The sequence below is a fragment of the Trichogramma pretiosum genome, unplaced genomic scaffold (assembly GCF_000599845.2).
Source record: "Trichogramma pretiosum strain Unisexual culture from Peru unplaced genomic scaffold, Tpre_2.0 scaffold7, whole genome shotgun sequence".
NCBI lineage: Eukaryota > Metazoa > Arthropoda > Insecta > Hymenoptera > Trichogrammatidae > Trichogramma > Trichogramma pretiosum.
In genome coordinates this window covers 1,992,474-2,015,715 of record NW_019641639.1, presented here as the reverse complement: position 1 = coordinate 2,015,715, position 23,242 = coordinate 1,992,474, and the positions used below count along the sequence as shown (strand labels likewise).

General features: G+C 44.1%; 1 protein-coding gene across 1 annotated transcript in view; it reads left to right on the top strand.

Moving 5' to 3' along the window:
• The first annotated feature begins 9,339 nt into the window (after positions 1-9,339).
• The window catches only part of LOC106648583, a 128,326-nt gene continuing 114,423 nt past the window's right edge, over positions 9,340-23,242 (top strand). The window contains exon 1 of the mRNA XM_014365619.2: positions 9,340-10,725. The gene's annotated coding sequence lies outside the window, so the exon portion shown is untranslated. The remainder of the gene's footprint in view (positions 10,726-23,242) is intronic.

Sequence of the window (23,242 nt, the reverse complement as noted above, 5' to 3'; positions counted from 1 at the left end):
TGACTTGACTCAATCGATCATTTGATGCATTCAACATTGTATTAATCTGAAGCGCCCTGAATAATAAAGTTTGAAAATTGCATTGAAGTGGCGATCTATAATCTCATTGGCTCTTTTATAAATAGATCGATGTGACCAATATGTGTGGAAATCTATGCCATAATTTAGCTTATGGGTCCTTGTTTATTACATTTTAAAATAATATTTCATATACAGTGATCAAAAATCGATTGTCATTTTAATATACATAAGCCTTGCTCGATCATAAAAAAAAAGAAAAATCATTTGTATGTAATTTCAAAATTCAATGATAATATTTATAAATTAAAAATGTCATCATTCAAATATTCATTCGAAATTATACATAAATACGTAAATTGATTGTTCAAGATTGACCATCATGGAACTCTGCAAGAGTAAACATATAGCAAGTTTATTAGTGTTTATTGTCAAATACAAGCAATTACCGAAACAATGAAATATTCACTCCGAAGATTATTCAATTCAAAATAGCTTATTCCAGCCAACGGCCCGCATAATTGGTATACGAAAATTGTCCTCCCATCGCCAAAAGCAGAAAAAAAGATTTGTTCCGCTGCAGTTGAATCGAACGAAATTGCATTCCTTCGCCTTTGGCTTGCATATTTGTTCGTTTGGGCGAAAGCGTACGGAAGCCGACAAGGATAAATATGAAAAGATGATGCCTCTTTCGAGCCGAATCTATCATACGTGTGCGGTACGTGTATGCGCATACAAGTTGTACGCAGATTTTTGCACGATACTTTGTATGCTTGTACGTGCATACGTGCATATAATACGCCGAGAGGAAAGAGAGCAACTTGAAAATTGTCGATTCATCACCGAAAATGGTTTTTTGCCGCAGCGGCAGCAGTGCCATAAGATAGCTTCTCCTTTTGCTCGGGTTACATTAGTTTTTTTTTGCGCCAAACGCGTACGCGCGTGTATACGTATAGGACCGCAGGCGCATCGGCGGTGCGCAGACGTATTACGTGCCGGGTATGCAGCCTGCACGGCAGGCGTGCACAAATCACACGCGATATCGAGCCGCAGTTGGCAGTTTGCACGCACGGCCCGAGAGTAATACGCGCGCCGCCACCTCCGTTCATGCGTTTGATCGTTGTGCTCTTTCGGCCGCTCCAGCCCGTCACACACCTCGACTTACTTGCCCGGCTTTATGTATACCGAGCCGAGTGTGCGATCCGAAATTGCTCCGAATTTTCATCTCTTTTATCCGTATTAACGCGATTACGCCAATTTGCTCAGAGAACACACACACACTCACACGAGGTATAACGATATGCTCCACTGCGGGTATGCGACGTAAAAAACCGCAGCATGTCCGCATCGTTTGAAAGTGAAATTCTTCACTGGTCTAGGCAAAAGTCGTGAAAAAGTACAAATCGAGAGGCAGGCGCTCTTTTTCCGCAGCTTGCACATTTTCTCTCTTGAATTGTCAGCTGTGCTCCTCTCGCTTAGCCGTACAGATTACGCATCGATAAACGATACGTACATATAATAGGAAGTCGATGCAGACCGGATCGTTCGAGGAATCGTATCAATCCGAGTAGCGATTAGAGTCTCGAGTGACCGGCCACTCTGGCCACTGGGTGGCTCGATGGATAATTAGCCTCTGCTCGCTTTTCTCATTCATTCATAATTATAATACGCGCATATGCGATGACTGCGTCGATCGGCTTTCGGTGCGTTTTCAATCTATAAACGCGCCCAGTGAATTCTCCATTGTCGCGCTTGTGCTGCGTGGCTTGCGGCACGCGATAATGACTTTTTTCAGTTTACGATCTCGAATAACTTGGAACGAGGCAGCTGGCGACGATGCTCGGTGACACGCTCAACTCGCGTATTCATACGCATTTATACACGGGAGTCTGCACGAGCTAAATTGCCATCGAAGAGCAGCGAAGCGAGCGTCATTTTTTACTGGCCCGCACCTCGATCGCTGACTAATGATTATCCTGAATTTTAATCGAGCTCTCGCGCGCAAAGAGAGATTCATCGCTCGCTCTTTATATTAAATTCGCTGTGCGCGGCTCTGCGAAAATGGCACACGCACTTGTATGTATCCAATCGATGCGATGGCTGCGAGTTCTCTTCGGTTCGTTCGGCTCTCGTGATCCTCAACTTTGCGCTGATTCATCGCGAGTCTTACTGATTTTTCCCGACGATTTCGATCGTTTCCACGCAAATTGTACGTTGCAGTGTACGACTCTCTTTACCGCTTTGTACGGCGCCGTATCCTAGCTTCAATCGTTCGCCCAACAGCACACATGAAATGTCTATGTATCGTCTTGGGTCTGGCTGTCGTTCACCGGAGCGATCTTACTTGCCCCAAACTATACATATGTTTAACTGTACTTTATATAAATGTATTAATAAATCGAAAATGTACCGTTTTGTGCGCGAGATTGGCCCGTGCTTGATAACCATCATAATAAATATGACCAACGCTTTTTACTTTTATATAATGTATATAATCGCAACAGTATACGAATACGTTTACAATTATAATTGAACGAAAAATGGTCAAACAAATGAGTAAAAGATTCACTAACTATAAAATGAATAATAATTTCATCGCTTTTCCTTATGAAAACCTACATGCGTGCGGGTTGTATCAAATAAAATAATAAAAAATAATAAATCACAATTACAATATAATACCGAGCTATTGATGTTATGATTCTAAATAGTTGCACGAGAATGTGAGTTAAGCGCAAAAAAGTATTGAGAAAGCCCAGATTGAAATAATCCATCTCATATAGTTCTTACTTGAATACATTTACGGCTGGATATCGCGGCTAAAGAAAATAAATTACACGAATGGAGCTAGTGCATCCACAACAATTTGCAGCTTTTTTTTTAGAAAAAAAAAAGACTCCACGCGTGACCAGCGATGTTATGATTTAAAGAACGAAAAAAAGCGGCTACTCGCCGCATAGAAGAGAAAAAGGATTATGGATACGATCGCGATCATCATCGTAATGATGGAGGCGCGCGAGTTCATTACTCTATACAGGTAAGGCGTTTTCATCGTCCGAGTGGATATAAGGCGAAGCGGCGCCAGAGAAGCGCAAAAAACAGCATTAAAGAAGAGGAGGCTCGGCACGCAGGATTTTCCTCTTAGTTGTCGAGCGCAGGTCGAATCTGTTCGTATCGTCATGCCGCACATAAGATGCGCGTGGCCCCGTCCACGAGTTGTATAATTTCAGTTTATGCTACAGAGCATGGACGACTCTTGCTCGAGCTGCTTCTCGCGGCCATCAGTTTTTGTAGTATACGTTCAAGTATGAAGAGTACGACCTTTCACCGCATCGCTGACCACAGGCTTTCTCTCTCTCTCTCTCTCTCTCGCAGCCGGCGTACTCTGTCCAGTCATCGCTGACTCGCTCCTCGAGCTTGTGTATATCCTAGGCGCGCCTACATATTTTAATTCTCGTTTCTTTGGCTTTTGCGGCTGCAGCAGTCCCTCCGCGATTCATCCCGCGCCACATAACCGCCCCGAGCATCGCTCAACATTTGTTTTGAATCAAGCGAACGAATTCGTTCAATCTCGCTGGAGTGCGCTCATAACAGTAGCTCATTCTGCTCTCGCTCCGCCGGCGTCTGGCCAGCTCGAGCAGCCCATTGCACGATTTATCCGGTCTAGACTCTAGACGCGCTGCGTAAACTCTCTCGAGTTTTGTATTGGACTCGGCGCTCGCGAAACCGCGCAGAGTCTTTTCTAATTTACGCGTATGTATCAGCTTAATGCGTATAATGTGTTTGACGACGTGAGCAAAGCACCGATGCAAGAGACGATCGGTGATTGCGAGTCTGCGAGTCCAAAGAGTCAAATACACAGCTGCGTCACGCACGGAGAGCTGCATCGACTCGATTGTGTTCCAACCACGCCCGCACATGATGTACGTTGCTCTCGAATAAAGACGTGCCTTCCTCGCGCGGCTCTTCCTAATTTTGGATCACGCGCAAGCGCATGTAATAAATTCTGAGCTCTCTGTGCTCGCCAATTTCTAAATTAAGATGCGGATTCGGAAGCGCGTCCAGTCGCACACAAAACACGTCTGTTGGGCTGCGGGTACTATTCGACTTTGAAGTCGAAGCTCGAACGGCTCGATTGCCTCGACGATTGCAATAAATAAAGGAAGTGAACATCTCCAAAGAAGCTGAACGCAAAGATATATGCCACAATATTGGAATTACAAGCATGTATTAGTACAACTCGTAAAGACATATGTGCACCGTATCATGTTTTTACAATTCATGCCGAAAATCTACACGCTGTATAGGCGTCAAATACCCAAAGGCGAGGAATACGCAGTAGCGAGTCATTTTCGAATGTCGTTATACTGCCTTTTTCAATGAAAATACCACAGCTGTAAGCACATTTACCCGCGAGAACATGTGTAATCATAAAAAGTTGTAAATAATATATCTTTGCATTCAACACTTGCGTCAGATATAGGCTTGGTTTGCGAGTCATTATAAACACGAAATAGATGTTGAGGCACAAGAGGGACGCGTAAACAGTCTCTCGACACAAGTTCGCAAATCGAATTATCGAAGCTGTCTCCGTCATTAAACGCGCACAGTCCACCTTGTGCTAATAGCAGATCGCGTATTTGCACGTAGCAGGCCAGCACGTAACAGAGAAAACGGACGCGTCGAAAAATAATCAGTCATTGGCCAATGGGTGAATATTTTCTATGTCAAATCTTTCCAGCTGCCATCTCCCACTTGCATCTAATGGCACAGAGAGCAATAATTATCGAGCGATAGGAGCGATTCTAGCTGAAAAAAGTAAAAGTGAGGGAAGAAGTAGGGCAAAGCGAGGCCAGAATTATGACGTCTTTCAAAGTCTCATGGCCGTGCAAATGTCCCCATGCTATTATCGTCGTCATCGTACTCGGCCTTATTGCGATTGTTTTTTCTCGCCATGTCAGAGCCAGCCAGCAGTGATAGCTAGCGCGTAAAACTCCAGCAACGTCTCGGAGCTCATGTGCCGCGTAAAAATAAAGATAGATAGATATTAAAATGGTCGTGACAGCCGCGCTGGTCAAGTGAGGCGTGAAGCCACAATTGAAGCTTGAAACGTAGCGTAGCTCCGAAATGTCGAGCCACGAGCACTGATACGCAACAACGTTTTTACTCGACCGGGTATTATTGGTATATCTATTTCTTTCGCTTCCTTTTTCCCTATTTCACGATACGTGTTGGTTGCACAATATACGTATACGCTCGGTCGCTTTTACGCGTGTTTATTTTTCATTTTCAACTCGAGCACGGCATTCGTGGTATATCGCTCTCGGAGCGTACAACAGTAGCTGCTCGCACTGCTCCCTCCGACCACGTACAAACGAGTACGAGTCTCTACACACGCGTACATTGTATATGTAGTACGTACGTACGTACGTACGTACGTATGTATGTATGTATGTATGCATGTATGGAGGGGCGCGAATAACACCACTCGAAAATAAAAAGTCCGGAACTCTGCGTCAAGGGCTTTTTCGAGTGAGCCAATGTTATATACGTGCGCCCTAGAACTGCGTGCTGCACAGTGAGCGTGTAGGTTTATGCGTACGCCGCATGAATTATCTGCCCCGTGCAACTGCGCGGCTATCGCGCGCTCAAAACTAAATAAAGCCCAAAAAGCTCGAGCTCTTTTATCCGAGCGCCATTCGATTGGACTACAAATGATGTGTATATTCTAGCTTTTAACCGCTCGGTAGGATCGCGCCCCGACCGACGATCGCTTTCGACCACCACCAGGGTTTTCGCTTTTTTTCCTACTTAAATTTGCTGTTGCGATACAAATGGTCTTTTTCTCTCCCCCTCTCTCGAGCTTATGCAATATGCTCCAAGTTTCGAGATGCCAATTATATCGCCTATCGTACGAGATCTCGAGCTTGCGGAGCTCGCAATAGCACGACGAGAGCAGGTATGTATCGATAATTTAAATCAGGTACTAAAAAGTCCTCCCAGCTATACGATATACCTGTGTAGATGCGAGCACGCGAAATGTAATTTTTCCCGCCTAATATAATTGCCGAGTTTTCCGGGCAATCTTTGACTCGTTATCGGAAACTTTTGTTTTAATCTGCTTTAATTTTCTCTCGTCAAGCTGCTCGCGCTTACGTATATACGAAGCAGCAGTAGCAGCAGGGTCGACGCAAGGAGGAACAAGTTTAAAATAGGCTCTATGGAAATTTAATAACTCGTCGAGCGAACCGAAGGCCAGGTACCTCGTCAAAACTTATTTTATTTCAAAATAATTAGTTGTACGAATTTTTCCGTGGACGGCGGTGGTGGCGGCAAAGTCGACAGCGATCGACGCCTAAATAAATGACTTTATAGCTATAGTTGACTATGGTTGGCGAGCTAGCTGACGCAGTTTATAAAACATAGGCAAGAAATTTTCGCAATAAAAGCAAAATCTCAATTGCTTTTTCTAAAATACGACGACAGTCGCTCTTGTATGCATCAAGTAGCAGTTATGGCAGTAGTAGCGGCAGCGGCTTTCTGGGTAAAAGTGAAATATAAAAGCAGGGCACACGTAGCTCGTATACACATTGGAGCATAAAGTGACAACGAACCTGAAATTCAGCTCGATGTGCCTCGCGTAAAAGGCGCAGCACGCACCAGAGAAGAAGCAGGAGGAGAAGAAGAAGAAGCTGAGGGCAAAAGGGAGAAGAGGAAAAAGAAGAGGAAGCAGCAGCAGCGACGGCAGAAGAAGAAAAGTGAAGAGCAAGTCAAGCATCAAGCTGTGCCGTAGCAGCTCGCCAAGAGTGGGCAGCAGCAGCAGCTCATAAACGCATGACGAGCCCTTGTCGTCGTTTCACCTTAATTCGGCGCTTCTCTCTTTCTCTCTTCTTATTCTTGCGTACAGTAACAATGACCCTGCGAGCTAGCCGTGTGTGCGCAGTATATATATTCATAAATTGTAATAGCCGGACGCGCACGTGGAGCGCGTGTCAAGCTTATTATTACAGAAAACATCAACCCACGCATCGAGCTCGGAAATATTTTAATCGTTCTCGTGAAGAGGTTGCGGTGGCGAACGGTGGCTTATTAATATTATCGCTGCCTCGAGTCACCGATCGATTCTCTTTGTAGCGTTCCTTATCGCTGATACGATACGTCGCGAATAAGGACGCGTCGAGGGCTCAATTTTTCAGGACAGTACCTTTATTAACGATCTCGTAAGGGATTCGCGTCAGTCATCGTTACTATCGCGTCCTCGCAGCTAATTCTATTGGTCGTTGCTACACAGCGAGCTCGTGAACGCCAGAGTCCGAGCTGATGAGATTTTCGTCTCTTACTGCCGGCTCATCTAGATACCCTGCGTAAATTCGAGGCATGTGCTTGCAGACAGATAATTGTGGCCTTTATCTGCCATATGCCTCGAGAGGAAAAAGAAATCGAGCGAACAATTGGCCGATGATGTTATTCGAGCTGTAGTTTATCTTTATATGAATTCATTGTCTTTAAAGTAGTTTTTACTGTGAACGAGAATTCTGACAGCGCGCGAGACTTTTGTTGTCCGTCGACTTTTTCGGGCTTTGCTGTTCAGCTCGTATTATATATGGCGCGTATTACATACATCTAGGTAAAAGGGTTTTGGGATGCTTGGCTCGCTTGCCGCGACGCATGTAAATATGTAAAACAGGCTGTTCTTTTTTTTTCAAGAAGAGCTGCTGGTGCACGTCCGTATTAGTGTAAATACGCGCGACGACGCGAGGATTTAGCGCTCGTCCTGCCTTGACATCGGGCGAAATATGAAAGTCTCGCTGCTTTTGTTGTTGTTGTTGCGTCTATGTATGCACGGAGCTGCAAGTGCTGGCAAAGTGAAAACACGGCATTATTTTTTGTACGTCACGTTCTATCCTTAAAATGTTGTGTCATATCCTTGGAAGCCGAGTACGGGGGTCCTGTAGGTATTGCGCCGGTTGCACCGCTAGAATCGCATTACGCGCTCGTGCCTGTCTCTTCTTATAATGCGGCCGTCACGCGTGTACCTAGGCATCATCTACTCTTTTATAGCTGCACAAAGTAAAGGGCTTGCGTATAGGCAAACGCGCTGCAGGGTGCATAAGATACAGCTATATTCATGATGATTATACGCAGCAGAAAAATAACTAAAGCTTGACAACTCGCTTGATTTGGCACTCGATCTCTCGATCGCTCGTCTCGCACATCCACGCCAAGCTCGCGGTGCAATAAGTCGACTTTGATCTTACGACGCCGTTGCCTCGAGATCGACGTTTGTCCGCGAGTAGTCAGCTCTCCTGGACGAGAGTCCCAAAAATTGTAGCTGCGTGAAAAATGGCGAGGGTGCTAGACAAAGTGGCGTAGTTTACTCGCTAGGCTCGAATCTCTTGGCAAATCTCTATCTCGAGCCTCGCCGGGATCGCGACGTTGAATCGCGGCTCGAGTTTTGTCGCGAAAGATCAAAGCAGAGGACGCGATCGGAGTCTCGAATGTCGGGGAGCGCACCTCGTTAAAAGTCTTGTTCCCCTCGAGAGACGATGATCGAGTCCGAAGGCCCTGCGCGCAACGCGACCGCAAATAGACTGCGAATAGACTGCGAATAGACTGCGAATAGACTGCGAATACTCGCTCGCGCTGCAGACGGCCAGTTACGGTATAGCGTTGAATTACATACAGTGGCGAGCACAGAACGCCACTAGAGCCGGTTGAATATTCATTCGCGTAACGGGTCGATGGCGGCATAAGCTCCGGCCGATAATTAGCCCGACGATTATCGAGAAAGTTGCCCGTGAGAGTCGTCGGTGCAAAGTAATGCCCGCGGCTCAACTCTGCGCGCGGATTGTATTGCTGAATGAACCCCATTGCTTAGCCTCGTGTTACCTTATTACGCATTGCATATCTTATAGGACAATACGCACTCGGACGCGCGTATCGCGTGGATCGAATGGCCGGTCTCGATGCATCCAGCAAAATCTTTCATAGCTTGTAACATGTTATAGAAAAGTGCAGTATAATATATCGATAGAGCACGTTGGACCATTGGAGTGCTCTCGCGTACTGCGCTGCGCGGTGTTATGTGTTTATTACTGGAGCCGCGCGCACATAGTCGCGTGTAGTAAGCGAATACACATACACACATAGAGCACACATAAAGAAGAGCGGGCAAAAGAGAGAGAGAGGCGAGTTGTCGAGGATATGCGGATCCCGCGCGAGACGCCCTCTCGCGGACCCATGGAAATTACGATCTGCCGCCGCACGGGCTTCGCTGTGTCGAGCATAGAGCAGCAGCGGCAGTATTGGCCGAGCCGCGAAACCTTAGCAAGTTGGGAGCTTCGCGCGCCGCCCCCGTCGCTGCAACTCGCATCTTCCGCACACCACCTTTTATGCCTTTTTTTTTCGATACCTATACATATGTTACACACGCGTACATACACGCGCACGCAGCTACGTACACAAACGCACGAAACACACGTACGCGAGTGTAAAATTTCATGTTCAACGCGAGCCGAGCCTTTTGTGTATCGGCGAAATTACGAGTCGCGCTGCCTCTTTTCTCCTCCGCGACGCTCGTTCCAGTGAAATACAGTGCCAGTGCCAGTGTTTTTCTTATACTTGTTTCTCGAGTGCTGTTGGTGAATTCGCGCCTCGTCCTACCACCTGACGAAACGCACTTTGTGATCGATTTCGCCGAATGCGTTACCGTTAGAACTGCATCTGACGTGCACAAAACGCAACGACCTGTGCAGCTGCCAATCGAATGGCTCCAGTGATTCGAGACCCGCACTGCAGCATTGTCGATTGTGCTCTGTTTCTAAGCGCCATTGCCAATACTCCTTGTTGTTTATCGTTGTTTGCAATGCAACATCGCTTCAAGAATATCTCGTAGTGTCGTCGTGCTAAAGCCGCAGTGATTTTTATACGTTCTTGCTCGAGCGAGAATAGTATAATATTGTGTTCGCCTCCGCTTGCCTCTGTTCGCAGCCAGCCGTATTATTGGCGATTTCGCAAGTGTTTGTATACATATTGTATACATCGTATCTGTAATAATATCCAAAAGTGCGGCGGAAAAAATCTCAGTGTCATCGCAGCCGGAAGTTGTTTTCTCGGCTATTGTTTTGGTGCATGTGTGCTTACTGTTTGGTGTCTCAGCGTTCGGTGTGTTTTTAGTGCCTGTGTGAATATGCAGATCTGTGTATACGTATAATCTATCGAGTCTGCTGTGCTTGGCTCTGTGTGTGTGTGTGTGTGTCTGTGTGTGTTACACTTGCATACCAGCTTCTCTCGCTGGTGCTCCGTGCAGGCTCTTTCTTTCCTGCCTGCTTGCCTGCCTCTCTCCACGGCTCCTTCGTGCGAGCGACCGCGTGGGCTTCTGCCCGCTGCTGCTGCTCCTGCTCGTGCCCTTGTACGCTGCACATAGCATACGAGCTAGCTGCAGTCTCTGCACTGCACATTGCACGCGGGCCAGTCCTCTGTGCTCTCCGTTGCTGCTGCTGCTTCTTGCGCTGCCGAGAAAGATCGCCGCCGTACGTTCCACAGGGGAAGAGGGGCGTGCAGCACGAAAAAAGCCACTTGTCGCTCGGCCTGCGCGTGACTGCAGCACCGGCAGCGTCTCTGCTGCTGCTTTTATACGCTTCTCTCTGCATAAGACAGCTGCTGCTCCTTCGACTGAACCAACGCAGAATCGATTCTGCTCTCGAGGTATTTCCCTTTGCCATTATAAAACACGTATACACCGCCTATTTTAAACGGCACACGCTGACTCAAATCGCATGTAACTGCGCACATGTTGTTTTTTTTTTTTTACGCGTGTACCCAAGTTATTAGCTTTGTGTCCACCCGAGCATTCTCCTGCTCCATGCGATATTTCACGCCGTAGAGCATGCCAATTGTCGCAAAGGATTGATGCGTTAACCGATTTCAAGGTCACTTCTGGGCTGTTGGCTTGAATCATCTCGGTTGAATTAGGCTCGAAGACGATCGTTATGTACCGTGAAGCATCATTGAGCAACGTCACAACACAACCGACGCGGCGCATTGAAATATATAATTCTCGAGCGATTCGATGTGTCGCTGTTGCGAGCTTTCACCGATCCTATACTATGCGCCTAAGCTGGGGCTTGATGATGTGATAATCGATTTATCTATCTCTACAATGAATTTATCTATTCTAATGAGACTTTCCAAACATCAACTCCGAGAGCGAACCAATTCAAATCGGAGCTGTGTTTACGTTCGATAAATCCAGTGCAGATCCATTTTCTTCTTTCTCTCGTTTTCTCTTTGTCTGTATTCCTCTCTATTTTCCCATCTTTGCTTGCTCGTCTAGCACAAACATATCGATGGACAAGAGTTCAAATAATTTTACCTCACGCCACGCATAAGGTATCGTGAAAATTCCATTTCCAGACCCGTTTTTCTTTCGTTTCCCCTTTTGGTGCTCTCCTGCGAGGCAGCCCGTGTATGCACAAGAACATGCTTTTTCAATGTCTGCAGCTTGTAACGAGCATAACTCATAACCGCGTCTGCTTATATCTATAGTCTCGCTGCAATGGAAGAGAATAACTATATGTGCACGGGAGCTCGACAAAAATATTCCGATTTATTCCGAATGGAAAAGCCGAATTGGAGTAATATAGTCTCTCTTCGTGCGCTTCCCTTTCTCCTTTCTCTCTCTCTCTCTATCTTTCTGTAACTATATTCGATAACGATTCGAGCAAAGTCGTTGTCGCTGTCACCGTCGATAAAAAAAGAAACTATCGTCGCTCGATTGCCGCTCGATCGTCGCGCGCGATTCCAGTTCGATCGGCGTTCGCTCTCCTCCAAGAGGGTAAAAATACGTGAAAAGTTCGCAGGTTTTATTATTTCACGAAATCTTTCTTGCTACGAACGCTAGATACGGGGGTTTATTTTTCCCTTCCTCGCCTGACTTCTCTTCAATTTATATCAGCAGATAAAATTTGACGACTGCGAAGACTCGATTTCGGTTCGGAGAATTTTCTAGACTCTTGAATAGCAATAATTTTGGATAATAAATGACCAAGTTTGCAGTTAGAGTTTATTGCTCTTCTTGAGCCGTCGCTGCTGATGCAATTGGAGCAAAGTAATTGATACTCATACACGCGGCATAACTATATGCGATATGTATTGAAATCGATCACTCTCGCTCATGACACAGAGTGTCAAGAGATAAAAAAGTTTTTATCTATATGTCTATTGTTGTGCGTACCATCAACAATGATGGATGTTTATTTTTTGGCTGTCGATCGGAGCATAGAGTAATCTTTGTGACCTCGACTTTCTCGGTACTTAGATACGGCAAAGTAGCAGGCATTTTTCGCGATCGTCACGAGTTGCGCATTTATACTCGCTTTACGCAGAATCACTGGTCAATGCGAAGTGAGAATCTGGTCTTATTCTTCGAGTGGTGGACGCGGCAACGACGACAACGAGTAGAGCAACGCGCGATGATGATGCACATTACGCTCGAGCCCGAGCAAACATAATAAGCCAAGTGTCTTTTCAAAGGTCATTTAGACGGTACAAGTCGTTACCGCGAAAAGTCACACGCTCGCCGCGTCGCGCCGGGCATAATTCAGTACGGAGCGCGGCCAAGCCATTGGCCTTTTTGCCAGAGCCATGTGCTCATGCATTATGTATTTGCACAATGATAGCTTTCGCGAAGAGAGATGCGTACACGCGAGGCAGTTGATCAGGCTGACACACGATCGAGCAAAGGCTTGCACCTCGCTTCTAGCAGCCACGCGATTGAGTAAACGCGCATAATGCGCCCTACTTTTGCACCACTTTCCTGCAATATCCATAATTAAAACGACAGCAGCTACGTTACATCCGCCACCATGACTAAATAATGACGAAAAGAGAGGAGGCTGACGCTGTTGCAGTCAGAGTCTTTCTCTGCAGCTAGCTCTCAACTCGCTCTATTGACTTGGGCCATAACAGTTCAAAGACAAACAATCCGCAGTAGGAGCAGGAGAGCAATGGCATAGACTACGACGGCGACGACCTAACTTCCGAATGTTGCTCTATGTATATATATCGCCTCGCTGTCTGCACTGCGACTCAGGCGAAAAGCCAACATTTCCGAGTCTGTATGTGTGAGGAAGAACACAAGTATACGCGCGCGCACACATGACACGGCAGTCCTTCGAACTCTCTCGTCAACGGAGGGGGGTTTCAATATTTATAAAACACCTGCCACGGAGCAAGTAGAAAGAGGAAGAGAGAGAGAGAGAGAGAGATACGAAGAGCAGAACTCAGAGAGCAACTGCGAGTACGATACCCTCAATAATCTAGCGCACAACCACAGCAGCATCAGGAAGTTGCAACCTCACGCGACTTAGCACGACCCTCACTAAATTCGTCGAAATTCATTCAAGCTATTATAACCAAGTGTCGCGTGTGCGCTAGTAGCGCGTATGCCTCCTCGTGTACATGCCCATAACTATCCGTATTCGTATACTAATGTATGGAATAACCGCGTCTCTCATCTTCCTTTCATAGAAATAGTCGACTAAATTTTCGAATTCTTTTGGATGTTTACCACGCTTCGATTGTCTCTTTTCTATGGTCTTGTTTAGCTTTTTCTCGACTAGTCTATTTTTTCACATCCTTCGCATTCAAAACGATTGTTGGCTCGTTATTTAAGATTTATTTTACAACAATGACATTTTATAACTTCGATGCGTCTTTTTTTGAATGGCATAGATTGTTCCTTGTTTCGATTTTCACACTTCTTATTTATGCTACGACAGTTATCAATTTATTATATTGACCGATTAGAAAATCCTCAAAAGAGAAAAAATGAAAATCTTCAAGTGAATTGATTTGCAAAATAAATGTTTGCGAAACGATTATCTAAAAACGTATACCGGTCTTATCTCAACGTAAGTCTCGTTGAATATAAATTTGAATTGTTTATTACATGAGTCCGAGTATTTTTTGCTCCTTAATTGCTCGAAAATAACTGCTTACACAGTGAAATATATAGCAGCAGTAAGAGAACCGTAGTAAGAATGACGAGCAATGCGCGAAAAAAACATTCTGTCTAGACGCTTTATTATTTAATCCACCTTCCTGTATGTACTGTATGTTACACACATTATATATCTATACCCCGAGAACAAATGTACTAATATGATATAAAGTGCAGAAAGAATAGCGGCCACGTCCGTGCACAAAAGTGATGGAAGAGATATGGAGTGTAGGAAGAAAAATACGATCACGAATAAAAAAGTTTGTGCATTGAAAGCCAATCGAAACTTAGGTCCTTAAATCACTCTCACTCTCAAACTACCTTGAAGACTCGGATACGTATACAAACTAAGACGCGCAATTCGTGCGTTGGTGTTCTGTCGAAAGAAATGATCAAAACTTTCTATGAGAGCTAAAAAGTATGTACATAATTCAGAAATAAACAGAAAAGGAACAATCAGCAAGCCGATTCACATTATCCTCTCACGCAGACCGGCTCGCTCCAGCACTCCGAACTTACGTTAATATAATACATGTATCTATATAGAGGCCTTGACGCGCGAGCTACGTAAATACACGGCCTTCTCTTTGCTGCGTCTAAAATCCATAAATTGACCATAAATCGGAAAATGGAAGGCCTCGGCGCAGTGGCGGCAGGCAAGCTCGTGCGATGCATCATTCGCTCTTTCTCTCTTTTGGCGCTTACTCGTCGAGGGCAGGGGCTGCTTCGCTTCTCTCGACGACGGCGGCTGCAACGTCAGGACAGGAAAGATGGAATTTTCGTGAGTCTGTGTGCAGCTCTTGGCTGCGAAAGAAGCTGCATGAAGAGCGGCTGAAAGGAGATAGAGGTGGTCGTGGTATGTACCGGTTCTCTCGCGCACAGACACACACTCGCTCCTCGTTGCTTGGTTGGGTCCGGTCTTCTTCTTCTTCTTCTTCTTCTTCTTCTTCTTCTTCTTCTTCTTATCCTGCTCCTTCTTCTTCTTCTTCTGCTGTTTCTTAGTCTTCTTTTCGTTGTCGTATCCGTCCACGTGTTGCTGCTGCTATGCCTGATTCTCGTGTTATATTTTCTCTCGTTGGCGGATTCTTGGACTCTCGACTGCTTCAGCGCGACACGCACACTCGGCTCACTTTCGCAAAAGTTTTTCTTCTTTTCTGCGCGCACATAACACACGTGCGAGCTCCTCGGCTACACACGTATGTGCATGTGGGATAGGAATTTAAACCCGTCGTGTTAGCTTTTATCTACTTGTACAGGAGAAGAAGAGGGATTTAGGGAGAAAGAGGATTCGATCGACGTTGAGCTCTCTTTCTCTCCCTCTGGCTCTTTTACTCTTTTGCTCTTTTGCTGTCTCGCTCTTTTGCGATCACTGGCCTGCGGATTGAGTCGAGTGTGGACGTGATTTGTTTATCGAAGAAACAGCCGGATCCGAATAAGACGAGGAAAATCGATCGAGGCACGCACTTATACCTACTTTTACAGTAAAGTCGCAGCTTAAATTTATTTACCAAGATATCCTTGTTTACCGTAAATTTGCGCATAATGTGCATAAAGGTATTACGGGTAGAGATGTAAAAGCGAATGTGCTTATATCATAGCAAGAGGCTACGATATAAATGTCTTCGGCGCGGTTTGTGCGCGCGAGAAATTTATCGATACGCTACGATGCGGACATACGAAAAGCTACATAGCCGGGATGTGCATGGGATTTTCGCAATGATGCTGCAACCACATCGACCATCAGCGAATTTGTAACAGGGGTGGCGGTCACTGCACTATATCTGCGGCTTGGCTAGAATTTTGATATGCATTTGGGCACTAATTTGACATGTATATAGTCATTGTAAAATCTTTTAAGCTGACTCTGCTATAGTCCAGTGTATTGACTGGTTGTCGAGGTAATGCGATTTTTACGTGTATAGGATTCCGTGATGTATGATCCTTATTTTTAAAAACGTATATCAAAAGTTGCAGCCGCTGCCCGGATATCTTTACTGCATAAACAAGATGTTTGCGCATTTTATTATATTTTTTTCACTGTCAACAATGAATTTTGTCTCGTGCTTGTATATAATACGTGAGCATCGGAGCTATTACTTTATCGTGCGCGCGAAGAAAAGATTTGCCCGATTGCAGCTAAGATATGTATTATCGAGAATCTCGCCTAGCTTCTGCCGCTTGGCAAGCACTATACATCTATACTCTGCCATATAATGTTGCTACGCACTGCGGTTATTAAAACGTCGTTGCATGGAATGTGCAATAAACGTTACTCAAGAATATAATACGTTCAAGCTTTTCTGAAATAATAACAACAAGAACAACAACAATAATAATAATAATAATAATAATAATAATAATAATAATACGTTTTACGTAATGTAATTACGTATACGCATACACAATGAAAAGAGGCCTGACGCATATATTTACGTAGCAAAATTACGCTGCCATGTAACAAAATCGATTTGTTAGCTTTATGCTTTCGTCGAAACTTAGTCTTTGACATTTTGACACGACCAATAATTAAATAACGAATTTTATGCATGCAGATCCTACTTTTTGTAACGATTCAGACGGTGTTTTTGGCAAACTTTCTCTTTTAACCTAGCGATCATCTAATAAAACCGACTTAAACAAACGATCATTTATTTTAAAGTCACGAACTCATCTCTTAAGCGATGTCTGCAAAAGTCTAGTGGTTTTGTTTATAATTTAATGCGTTCATTTGCTTGCTTACTTGGATTAGTTAGGCATGCGAATTCATTCAATGCTTCTACGTATCGTCGCCTCAGCGTAGAAATGTTTTTAACTTAAAGGCAAAAAATTCAAGTTTTATGATAATAACATGATATAATCTGTAGCTATATAGATTTGGATGTAAATATAGGTAGGTACTTTGCAGTGATCAACTTTAACTTTGTCGGTAATAGTACCTCATCACACTTGTTCAGTATAGTACAACGGTGTCGAGTCGCAATATCGATGTTGAGAATGAAAGTTGAAAAAATACATACATTTTTTAATTAATTTAAATGCCCTCTAGGAGTAAGCAAAATAAATATTTAAAAAAATTAAAAAAAAGTAACCCCAAGTAACAATCACCTGTAATATAACCTACATGATATGACACTTTTCTTAACATGTCCGATGAGAACATTGTTCCCATGCTACAGGAACAGAAAGAGCAAAAAAGAAGATAAGAAGAATAAAAAGCGAGTAATGAAGCTACGTTTACGATGAAAAAAAATGTTCTGGCGTTTCTGGCGAGATTTATAAAAGTATATAAGACGTGACATTAACGCCCTAATGAAAATTACGAGTAGGCATCAGTTTCAGGTAGAAAAAAACAAGTGGAAGGAGTTTCGCAAATTTCAAGGTTTCTTTGGGCGTAAAAAGCCTGTAGTTGCTATTCTTTGCAACTTCATCGGCCTTACAGATGACGATAACGTTGCAAGTACCTGTCGCATACCCTTTTTGCTGCATATAATTCGTTAATACTTGGATGAGTATTCTGTCATTGATTAAACCCCCCCCCCTCCCCCCCCAAAAAAATAAATAAAAAACAGGAGTGGGAATTTGGAAAATTTGAAGCGAATATATTTATCAAAGTGTTTTTTAATAGTCACGCAATTTTTATAGTGTTGTCATGAATCTTTTTTTATTGTAATATGTTTGTATTGAATGAATCTGTTGGAAATAAATGTTGCATAATATTTTGCTTCACAGAAAATGGGGTGAAAAAATAAGAATTAAAAACTATGATGGAAGCAGCAAGATTGATGGTGCCGGTGCATGCGTAAGATTGATTTTCTAATTACTGGGCATGCAGACTAGGCACCTTAGTACTTTCTAGTTGCGAACAATACAAAACTCAAATTACATGTATAAAGCAATTACTTTTGTGTGTTTGTGAAACGTCGCCAACAATAAAGCTCTTAATTTGTAACTTTGATTAAAATTCTACGCTGATAATGAAAAAAACTTGTACGTTTTATAGGTTTCTTAAAAAGTATATGGATAAAGCAAGTCAATTTTTTTGTATAGTACAGGCTGTACCAGCTGATACTAAGAAGAATGTTATTGTTGTTGTGCCGACATTTTGCTTTGTTGCCAGCAAATAACTATTTTTAATCAAGTCGAAAACGAGCAAGTGAACAGTAAAGAAAAGGCTCAGTATCGATTGGCAAATGAAACATTTACTTTGCACAATCGCCTATGATTTAACAATGAAAAAATCTCGATGCGTTAACTGCTTGAAAAGTTTTTCCGCGTTCATAGAAAACGAAATCGAATTTTCCGCGCCCGATTCGAAGGGTCCCGTAAAGAATTCAAAGCAATTTCTTTTCTCTTCGGTGTTTACTACGAGTAGGAGCAGCAGTAGCAGTAGCAGTCATATAGCTTGCTCCATCGTATTCTTTTGCGCACACACAATCTGTAGGGCAATTACTCGTCGAAGAAGAAGTAGAAGAAGCCTCCGCAGTGCAGCTCGCACTCGCTAAAAACTCACAACCAGCAGCAGTACACACACACACACACACACACACACATCCACAACGAGCTTTATTCCTTCCAAGAATTCGCACTGCCGCAGACTCGTTCGCTCCCTCGCTCGCGATGTATAGCAGAGCAGGCTGCGTTCCTGGCAAACTATTTAGCGCTCGCTGCAGCTCGCCCACTTCCAGTAGTTTGCCCGCCACCGTGCAACAGCCTATATCCCAGACTATTAAAGCTTGGGCGGAGAAAAAGACAGAGTATAATTAAAAGCTCGTCGGCTTTAGCTTTACCATTCTCGTTGCCGAGTTCGGGGGATCTTTTCTGCCTGTTTACCAATAAGATTTTTCTCACCTACATGAACGCGCATAACCGAATAAGTAACCGAGAGGGTGAGTGGGACAAACTACCCGCAAGCGTCAGGGTGAATTTATTCTCCTCGCAGGAAGCTCATGTCTAGCTGTGTCTCGCTCGTACGTATATATATATGCGGAGACAAGCGAGGCAGGATATTTCGCCCCTCTACCATTAAAGTGCATGCTGCACCGGGGCTCCTTTATACGTCGGAATCCCGAGGATTTCGTGGCAAAGGTCGGGTTAGTAACTTCTATACTGTGCAGCTTTTGGTCTGTACCGCTGTTGCCGATGTTGCTGGTGCTGGTGCTACTGCTGCAGTGCTCTCGCGTCTTGCGAACTGCACGGGATTGTAGGATTTTCCCTGGAAAAAGATAGGGCGCGCGGCAGGCTGAGTGGCTTTTTTAAGATTATCTAGGGATTGCTGTTGCGGTTAGATTGGATAGGGTTTATATATATACAGATAGACTGCGTGGCAGTTTTCCGTGAGCACGAGAAATCGTGAAAGCAGGAGTAGCTGCTCAGTAGTTTATTTTTACGTTTCTGCTGGGGTCCTCGTAGCTGATGCAGCGTCCCGGAGACAGTCTCGCCACCACCGACAAAAGTAATATTTTGCTTTTGATTTTCCGATTCGACCTGACTTTGTCGAAATTCGCTTCTGCTATTATAATACGCGAAGCTTCTTCAGTCATCCTCTTAAGTACGCACACGCGCGGCAGATACGGGAGAAAAATGAAAAAATGGGGATAAAAGAAAGCGGAAACGTGAAATATAGTTGTAATAATTTATTTTTCTACTCTCTGATTCTGCAGAAAGAAATATGCGATGTATATAGCACGCGAGCACGCGATATAAAATATACTAGTTTTGCGCTTGGGCAGCAACGCGTCGCATTAAATTTTAATCGTGGCCTGCATTATTCATCTCATTAATCTTTGATGTTGAAAGAACGCGAGGCTCTTTATACGCACACCTAGAGATACTTACGCACACATATTTGAACGCGCGGAGACGCTCGAGTGTAGCTTTTATAATCACGACTGCGAAACAAAGAGTTCAGCTGGGGCAGCAATAGCAGAAGTGGAAGCGTAACTCATTCTCGTAACTTTGCCGAAAAAAGCAGAAGGAGAAAGAAAGCCAGAGAGAAAGAGAGAATCTGTACTATATAAGCGGGGTGCTGGTAGCACTCGCGCTTAATATCCCGAGACAAACATTTTCTTCTTGGGCGAATTATACAGCTCGTCATCGTCGGTGCGCGCGCAACATATAGCTATAAGAGGTGCAATTCAGCTCGGCGCAGGTTCATCAACAACATTGCTGCAGCTACCACTGCACTCTGTTCTCTGCGCGCACCGACCTTATATACGTAGTTGCGCCGTCAACGAAACAAACATCTGTACAGAAAAGTCCATTCCTCTTGGCTACGAATAGCCGGCGTATACGCGAGCAAGAGAGAAGGTGAGCTCCACATTCACAGAAATCGATTAAACTTTCCCGCTACTGTTGTTACTGCTCCAGCTTCAGAGCTCCGAGCTCCCATGAAGCAGAAAGGTAGATTGTGTATATAGGCAACACATCACGAAGTAGCGGGCGCTAAATAAAGCCGCTAATTGTAACGTGAAACGCACGGACTAAGTTGGCTCTTTACATTGCGTGCGTGTATATTTTCTTCCTACAACTTTTGTTTATGCCCGAGTCTTTGTCATCGCACGGCGCGCATACCAGGCCAGAAGAATATGTCTCTTTCGTTCACTGTAGTTGCTTGTACAAGAAGAGAAGTCATTCAGGTTCCAGATTCTTCTGTTTTTTTTTTTTTGCTTTTTATTTTTTCATGTATAAAAGTTGTTAGATTTGTCTTATGCACTTGTATCGAGTCCTATAATATACGTTTATGAAGTCAAATGAGAGAGCGAAGAAGACTTTTTTCTTCTTTCAAAATGTACCAGCTGGTCATTCAGATGTGATTTTTTGCTATGTTTAGCGTGCGCCTGTACTCGAGAGTGTTTTGGCTTTGCGTAACGTATACTATGAGCGCGCTTATATTAAATTCGTGCAATGTAAGGTGGTCAATGGCAGCATACGGTCAAGATAATTAATTGTATCAAATGGACTGGATATGTGCATGCATACATGAGAAATGAGGCAATCATCATCGACTGCTGTATATATAATATAAATAGGCAAAAGCCAATGGATAATTCGCAAGCAATAATAGGTGCTATTGCTTATAGAGTAGCTTACAGGCACTATATAGCTAGTATAGCTGTAGGTGCGCATGATGGAGTTTCTACCACTTGCGTATTGCTGGCGCGTTACTGGCGTGTTTGAAGAGCTCTTCGATGGAATTTCTATTGGGAGAGAATGATGCTCGTGCGCGCGGAGAATAGTTACTCTGTGTGTGTGCGCAAACTAGCAGCTCTATGCGTACAGAGCTAAACTACACCCCGTGCTCTTCTAATTTAGCATAGCAGCTGGCAAATTCTCTCAAAGTCTGTTGCAACTATATAGATGTTCCTGAACCATATTGCGTCAATGGTATAAGCGGCAGCAGCAGCGAACGAAACCAGACAATCGGTCCACTTTGTCGAGAAAGTTCATCTCTGCCTTGTGAAAAACCGAATCAAACGAATACACTGACAATGGGCTTTTTTTACTCGTTGCTTATTTTTTATTTTATTAGATATAATCACGAGTTTTCGGCAATAAAAGCTTTGAATTCATGTTTATCACGATTCGTACTGATTTGGACAGTATCTAAACGGATCTTCCTGTATTTCTGTGTTGCAATAAATATCAATACTACTATTAGAGTGAGATGTATAAATTCTACAATTAAGCGCTGTGCAAATGCGACAAAGATTAAACGTCCCGCGTTGAAGAGACTTTTAAGAAAGGAACAATTTCTTGGCCAGCAGACGGACGGCAGACAGTGCACACGTGCAGCATCCTAAAAATAAGCAGCTACGAGTGTACAACGCACACATAAGCTACACCTCTCGCGGGCTGGCCACGGCTCGCTCCGACTTTCACATCACATGCTGCCACAGAGTCGGCCTCGCGCTGCTTTTTCGTGTTGGCTCGTATGCTTTTGGCGTTCGAATTGCGCTTCGTGTATAGTGCGCGTTTTTACTGTAAAAAACAGACACTAGCTCAGAAGCATCGATACGTATATTATACGCATAGACTGGCGCAGTAAGTGTCTATTGCGCATATATACACACACGCATGCACGCACACAACATCCGTAATCCATACGCGCACAAGCAGTCGATGCCTTTTTCTTGTTTTCTTTCAATTTCTTGTTTATATTTATAAGCGCGCGCATACATACTAGGCAATACTGCAATAGTTATATAGCTTCCCTCTTACTCGCTCGCGCAGACGTACAAAACACAGTTCGCTGACTCGTAGGAGCTGCTGCAGGCTCTAGCGCCAAAGCGAAAGGAATTCCTTAGATCAATCGCTTCTCGAGCGGCTGCTGCTGCACTGCTGCACTGTAGCTCGGCTACTGCTGCTCTTCGCTCTTTCTTTCTCCTCTTTTAGATTACCGCAGTAATAGCGCGGCGCAGGCTTGCGCTTACTGTTTTTACAACTCCTCCTGTGCGTGGCAGTCGGCAGTGGTAGCATCGATGCCAGCGTTCAAGGTTCCTCGAGCACTCTCTCCCTTTTTCTTTCCTCTTCATTTTTGCATTTAACTGCACACGCGTGTACCATTATACATTCTATTGTATAATAATAACCTACATAGAGCACACTTTGATGCGTTTACATTCGCGCATATACACAATCTACATTACTTGAGTCAACTTTTTTACGCTCGGTGTGGTCTTTTTTCTCTTTACAGAAAGGCAAAAGCGACAATAATTAACATACATTCGTACAAATCCTCGATAATTAAAGTTTCGCGTGTCAAACATTTTCTTTAGTGTATTATATCACGTGTCGTCTCACGATTATTTACCACAGTTGCGAATGTTTTTCAAATTAAAGCTTATGTACACGCGCACGTTATATCTGGAGGCGTGTACGACGGCGAACGCGCCTATAAAAAAACAGATAGCGTTGTACCTCTATAAAATTTATTTATTTCTTTATATATTAAGAGTAATAATGAGAGCAACTGGGTGACAAAGAGCCGATTAAAATGCAAATTGCGTTACTTTGCGCTCTTGTGCGCGCATAGAAAAACAGCAGCCCCGCGGTACGGCAGTAGGGTTTGTCGCACTTTTCTCGCTTCTTTTCAAAGTATATTTAGAGAAATAACGTCGACTAGCAATTTGCTTTGCAAATTTTATTATTTCTCCGCACACCTCCTAATATTGTTTTTCCATTTTCGTTGCTCGGTGATTCGCCGCGCGCTGCCTTCATAAATTG